This window comes from Pavona decussata, unplaced genomic scaffold (genome assembly GCF_977016875.1).
Source record: "Pavona decussata unplaced genomic scaffold, jaPavDecu1.1 SCAFFOLD_138, whole genome shotgun sequence".
NCBI classification, from domain to species: domain Eukaryota; kingdom Metazoa; phylum Cnidaria; class Anthozoa; order Scleractinia; family Agariciidae; genus Pavona; species Pavona decussata.
The window spans coordinates 570,616-577,500 of NW_028145551.1; the positions used below are offsets into that span (position 1 = coordinate 570,616).

At 37.1% G+C, this 6,885-nt stretch overlaps 1 protein-coding gene across 1 annotated transcript in view; it reads left to right on the top strand.

Moving 5' to 3' along the window:
* The first annotated feature begins 4,501 nt into the window (after nt 1-4,501).
* The window catches only part of LOC146467103 (uncharacterized), an 8,268-nt gene continuing 5,884 nt past the window's right edge, over nt 4,502-6,885 (top strand). The window contains exon 1 of the mRNA XM_085126376.1: nt 4,502-4,582. The gene's annotated coding sequence lies outside the window, so the exon portion shown is untranslated. The remainder of the gene's footprint in view (nt 4,583-6,885) is intronic.

Sequence of the window (6,885 nt, forward strand, 5' to 3'; positions counted from 1 at the left end):
ATTGTTCCAATGTTTCGATTTACGGTGACTTTTAGTATGTTATTCCCCAATAAATTGGGAATAAAATGAGACATGTTTCGCTTTTGTTGCAATTTGTGGTGGGTTTGGCCTTCAAATTTCACAGATTGACTGGACTAAAACTAAATCTCTGGGAATTGAACTCTTGACTATTTTTATGCAAATACTTTCTTTTGTTTAGGTAAACCATTATGACCGGTAGTCACGTGAATGAAAACGCTCTATACATTTTTTCAATGAGTTTAAATTTACTAAATTTTCTTCAAAAGGATTATTTTGAAAAATTAAAAATTAAATGTGCTTCGTGAAATGCTTTGTTTACTAACTCCTCTTCCGCCTTTCTTTGTTTGCTTTTATTCCTGTCATATTTCCTAGAGTATTTCTTTATATTATAATTTACCCAGTCCCACACTGAGCGCGGATCAGTAAGGTCTTCCCTTCCTTCCTGAGGCCATATAGGTATCATGTGATTTATTTCATTGACATATAGTATGTCACTCAACAAGGAGCAGTTTAGTTCCCAGATCCCAGGACCCTTTACTTTTGCATCAACATCTTAAAGTTGTAATATTATGCATGAGTGATCAGTTTTAATCGATGGTATTTCATTATATAAAATTTAGTGGTATACTGAGTGGTAGCAAATCGATAAAAACGCTATCCCGCCAGTGACGATATCATTTTTATTCACACATGTGTGATATCATTTTTGACCAATCAGCCTGCAGTATTCTCGCGCGCTGTCAAGCACTTGTGGTTTTCCGTCGTTTGGTCTTTTGGGAGTTTTTGAGTTGGTCTTTTCGCAAGTCGAAATAAAGTTTATTTTAAAAATGGAGACAAAAAGATTTGTCGAGATCACAGATGAGGAACAGATCGAATTCGTAGACGAACAAGAAAACTCGAATACGAAGAGGAAAATTGCGTACGACGTCGAGTTATTTAAGAATTTCATACAGACATCAAATCCTGGTTTACTTGGTTCAACATCTCTTCCTGAGCTTTCACCCCAAGTTCTGAACGACCTCCTTTTGAAATTCATCTTTGGCGTTAGAAAAAAAGATGGCTCCGACTAAAAACCAACAAGTTTGAGAGGTTTTCTTTCAAGCATCAAGAGATAGCTGAACAAACAGAACTACGGCTTCACAATTTTCACTGACGCTGCGTTTAAAACTACAATGGCTACCCTCAAAACAAAACAAAAAGAAGGAAAAGAGTATTTAAAATACTCGGTTGAAAGATAGACTAAAACTAGAACTGCCTCTGACCCTAGATATACGCGAAAGAATAAGCCTAGAATGTACAATAATCGAAATATGGCAGTACAAGGGAGCTGTACATTGTGATTAATGTTTCACGAGGTATCAGATGTCTAACACGTCTCAGAGCTCCAATCCCTTCAGAGGCTTCCTTAGCAATTTTATCTACATGATCTCGCCATGTTAAAGATTGATCTATTTCGACACCAAGATATTTACATGAGTTATCCCTTGTAAGGTAATAGTGATTTACGTGTATACTGAATTGATGCTCGAGGCGTTTTATCCTATAATGACTAGATACAATCATGTATTTAGTCTTTATCACATTTAGGCTAAGTTTATTAGTTATTATCCAAAAATGAATTTCATGTAAATCATTGGTCATCAGTTGTATTCAACCTGTATTCAATTCTACACTACAGGAACAACATTTCCGTCCAGAAAGAGTTTTCCTTTGGTAAAACGGACTATCGTTCCTTCTTCAAAGGCTTTCTGAACGAGTGGGAGAGCTTTTTTTTCCAGTTGAAAAGTCACTAGGTATAAAATCTTCCACGAATCGTACCCCGTTTAGAGCTTCTTTTCTGTTAACACTCTTGGCAGTCTGAAGCAGCGTTCTCTTGAAAGGCCTGCTATATAGTTTGGCAATGATATGACGCAGTTTGTCTCCCTGTTTTCTTCCTGTACGATGTGCATTCTCCACTTCCCCAGTCGCATCTTCGAGACTCAGTAGATTCACGCAGTTTAAAACAATTGCCATACAGTCTTTGCCATTTTGTTTATCAACGCCAATAACACGAATATTATAATCGCGAGAATAACGTTCCAAATGCTCCTGTTTTTTCTGCAGTTCTGTATATCCTCCACGAAGGCTGTCCATTTCGCTGACAGTGACGTTCATAGCGGCAACAGATACTTTCACGCCCTCGACATTTTTTTCTAAATCCTTCTGTTTGGTCTTTAGAACATCCATTTCATCTAATTTGGATATGACACTCACTATTTTCTCAAGCCTTGCATTGGTATTTCGCTAAAAGTCCTTTAGATTTTCACTAAGGGCCGAATTTTGACTTTTTAAATCACCTCTCACTGACTTTAGCTCGGCCATCACTTCCTCGCACATGGCTGTCTCTTCGGGATTTGTCAACTTCTCCTGCTTGGCAACACGTTCAGAATTTGTCGAAGAATTGTTTCGAGATCTGAGCCGTCTTGCTGACATGAAGTGTAGAAAAAGAATATCAAAAAACTGAATGATTCTGGGGAGAAAAAAATTTTCTTACAACGGAGCTCTGCGAGCACGTCTTTACTCCATCGTGTCCAACACGTGACCAGTACAACTACTTGTTGCCAAGGACAACATCGGTGGCTCCGAAATATATGTCGTGTCGAAAGCCACGAGTTAAGGAGAATAGCAAGTTTAATCAGCTCGTCTATTTGCGTTTCAATTGGCTAAACAAAAACTCTTAGCTAAGTAGAAAACTTCCGCAAAGTTCTTTATTTTAAAGTAGAATCGTGCGGTTAAACGACTTCAAGAGTCTTGCACGCTTCAAATACCAGTATTTGTCAATTATGTAAATTAACAACCTCAGCTGTTGTATGGAACGAACAAGCAAATGATACTCGAAAAATGTTCTTTTACATCAGGAAAACACAAAGTAGTTTCAAATTACAATAGACCTTAACTGAAAGTTTCTACTCGTCCTAATGAAAAGATTTGCAGCATTCAAATGGCCATTATGTTACAATAATAATCAATGCTTGCTCTTAGCAAAAGACAACCCAAGGGGACTGGACAGGCGGGGCGTGGATTTTATGCATTGACAATCATCTAATTTGAGAGTTACGATGTGTTTACTTTGTTAATACCAAATAGAAGAGTTACCTGTCAGCAATTAGTTATATCTTGGTGGTCGCCGAAGGTGGCATTCTTCTTCCACTTTGTATCACAAATTACAAACGGAAGGTAAGCTTGAAGGAAATTTTATCATTAGCAGATTGATCTGTTTTCCTACCAAAGTGAACTTCTCAACAGGACTAGGATATCAAAGGTAAACTTGTACAACACAATAGTGTCTGGTATAAAAGAGGTCTGTCAATGTTTCTCATGGCAAATAAGTGATCCACGACCAATGGGAGTCAACGGGAAACCAAAAGAGGAGTTGCTAGTCACTATTTCGCTTTAAAACAATTTAAATACAAGATTTTGATAATCGGAAACTAATGGTACAACGCTTCACTTCAAACATACTGTGGTTTAATTCTAGTGTTATTAGGGCTTTGCGCTTGTTTTCTGAAAATGAATTCCGGCTTTAACAACAGAGATTCAAAATTAGTTTATTTTTTCCATTGGTGCTTTGGCGACCTTGAGCAACCTTGACAGGTTAATCCAAATACATAAAATCACATTTTTTGAAAATGCAAATGCTCGGTGAACTTTACGTTCAGCACTGCTGTTGAGAAAAGCACGAACTACCTATCATGCTGTACTAGCTTATGCAAATATGGTATTTAAAAGGCGTTAATGCTGACATTAGCCAAAATTAATAAAAATCTTATTCATGGGTTTACCAAAATCTCTTAGCTATGGGGCTCCGCGCGCGGAGCTCCGCTATAAATTAGCGTTAATGTAAGGAATAAAAATCCTTTGAATGACCACGGAAAAATTTAGCCTTGACATTAGTTTCTGAACAAAGTATGAAGAAAATTTGGTCCTATTATCGCTTTGAATATTAGAAGATAAATTACCTTGATAACTTTTGTCTTTAATTAGGCTCACTTCACGGAAAGTGCTGTCCTGTGCGCGCGTGCGGCAAATCGTTCTTAGTTGAGAAGACAAAAGAAGATCGAGCTGCAAAAATTTGACATTAAGAAATCGTCTTTAAGTATTTGAAGTCAGGTTTTGCATCATAATTCTGCTAAAACTTGATAGAGTCCAATTAAATTTTCAACCCATAGAAACACGTTTTTATAGGAACTACAATACGACTTGGTCATATCAGTGGAATTAAAGAATACTTCAGATACTTAAGAAAAAGAGAATTTCATTCCTTAGGAGACTGAAGTAAGGGGAATGGAAAGGGAGCGTAGATTTCATGCATTACCAATTTTCTAATTTGCAATTTATGTTGTGTTTACAACCAATCATAAATCTCCATAGTCATCGGCACCCAATAGTAGAGTTACCTGTCAGTAATTGGCTCACCCTTCTTCGTTATTTCTTCGTCGTCCCCGAAGATCACATTGTCTTTCGCAAGTTAGAAGAGTAACATTGATACCAGGTTCTTTGCATCGTAAATTATAAACGGAAGGTAAGCTCAAGACGATTGACGGAATTTTACCATTAAGCAGATTGAGCTGTTTTCCTAGGAAAGTGGGCTACGGAGGTTTTAATCTTCAACAGGACTAGGATACGAAAGGAAACTACGACATGATAATGTTTTGGCCATAACATGTTAATTTAGTCTACGTTATTTCGACTGCCATAATCACTGGTTAAATGTTGACATACTGTGGTTCAATTCCAGTGTTATTGGGGCCTTGCGCTTTTTTCTGAAAACGAATTTCGGTCCCTGACAATAGAGATTTAAAATTATTTTGTTTTTTCCATCGGTGTTTTGGCGACCTTGATCAACCTTGACAGGTTAATCTAAATGCATAAAATCACATTATTTGAAAATGCAAATGCTCGGCAAACTTTACGATCAGCAATGCTGTTGCAAAAAGCCCGAACCACCCAACTGTCCATTATTCTGTTGGTGGATATCTGTTCGGAATGCATCATCGCCTTAGAAATTCGGATGTGGTTTTGACTTTAAGGATCTACATTTTTCTTCGGCTCAACGTCATCTCGACATTTCTAACACTGGGAAACTAAGTGCTTTTGCTTTGAGGGAGGGGCAAATATCGTTAAAAATGCGTAGTAAGTTCAGTTAACAAACAACTGCCTGTGAATTCGAGAATTAAGTTTCCGTTCTCTAGAAATTTTCGCGACTTAACTTTTCAGTTAATCTATCCGAACAGATAATGCTGTACTTGCTTATGCAAATATGGTGTTTAAAAGGCGTTAATGTTGTCGTTAGCCAAAAAAAAAAAAAAAAACTAAAATAAAACTAACCGAAATGCAGCCGCCATAACTCCGTTCCTTTTTTTTATTTAGAGTTCTTAATTAGCCCTTCTTGTTTCCTACGGGAAGTATTAATTTGTTATTTTCTTCGATACTGGACTTGACATTTATTTTGCTATCCATTTAAATTTCTTTCGGTCTTCGCTTCTTTCTTTATCGCTTATGGTCACATTATTCAGTACCTTAGAATGATAATTGGGCTAAAACGTTTCGTCTTTCATAAGTTTTCGGTAACATTTTTACTCAACGGATGTTGAAGAGAGTAAAACTTGGTTCAAACCAAGCGAAATTCTCTCAGTATTTGAACATTTTTCCAAATATACGTTTACGCTTACGCACAGCTTACCGTCAAAAACGTTTAAAGCGATGAAGTTGATTTTTTTGGCATTTTCTGGTACCGCTTTATCGATCAGCAGGTTTACTTCTACTTCTGTCACAAAAGCGAACAGTTCTCCCATCTTAACATCTATTATAATTGCCAACTTGATACCTTGAACTTTTAGGAATTGGGAAATATCACTTGGGGAATATCACTCGGGTATTTCCGAGGTCTTAGCTCGGCGTATTCAGGCAAACCAAATGCGTGCTAGAGATAAAATTGTTGGATTATAACATTGTTTATCCAAATAACGTCAAGTCTCGTGAACTCCACATTTCCAATTTAGTTTGCATTTTTGGTCAAATAAAGCTCATTATTCCGTTTAATAAAGCGTTTGTTGATTTCGTGTGGATTAACTGAGTGCCGATGTGGAACATAAATTTTTGCTGTAAACGTTTTGCGGTTTTCTGTATTACCATGATGTAGGGAAATGCAGACTGCCGTTTGTTGGTAAGAATTATTTGGTACGTTTAAGTGTTGAGCGACCGGTTTCGATGCATTTTTGTCATTTCTTTAAACGCCGGCCTCGAATATGTTCGCGAAATCGTTCGCTTAGTCTCCTTCCCGTCCCAGCAATGTCAAAACTCCATGCATAAAATTAATATCATCTTACGCAATAGAAAGTGTTAGCGGGAGCGCATGTAAAACAATAATTGAGTTTAATACATCATTTATGAGTCCTGCAATTTTGTCGACGCTGCTTCCAAAATGCTTGTAAAGTGAGAAGTGTACCGGTCTCCTAGTCTTTAGCCTTGACATAAATTTTTGAATAACTGTAAACAAATTTAGCCTAAAAGCTTTTTACGCTTTGAATATCTTAAAGATCTTATCTCGATTACCTTTATCTCTAAGCGTGTTTTTCTCACCCTGACCTTGGAGGGATACTTATCTTTTAAGAATTATTCGGTCAGAGGACTAAACCGACGATAGGAAAGAAACAGGAGGAGTGGATTCCACGCGTTGTTAATATTTCAATTTGAAATTTACTTTGTTGATAACCAATCATAAATGTTTAAAACAATCGCTCAGTAAATAACAGAGCGACCCGTCAGCAATTAGCCCAACCTTCTTCATTATATCTTGGTGGTTAATGAAGACCACTTGGCCCT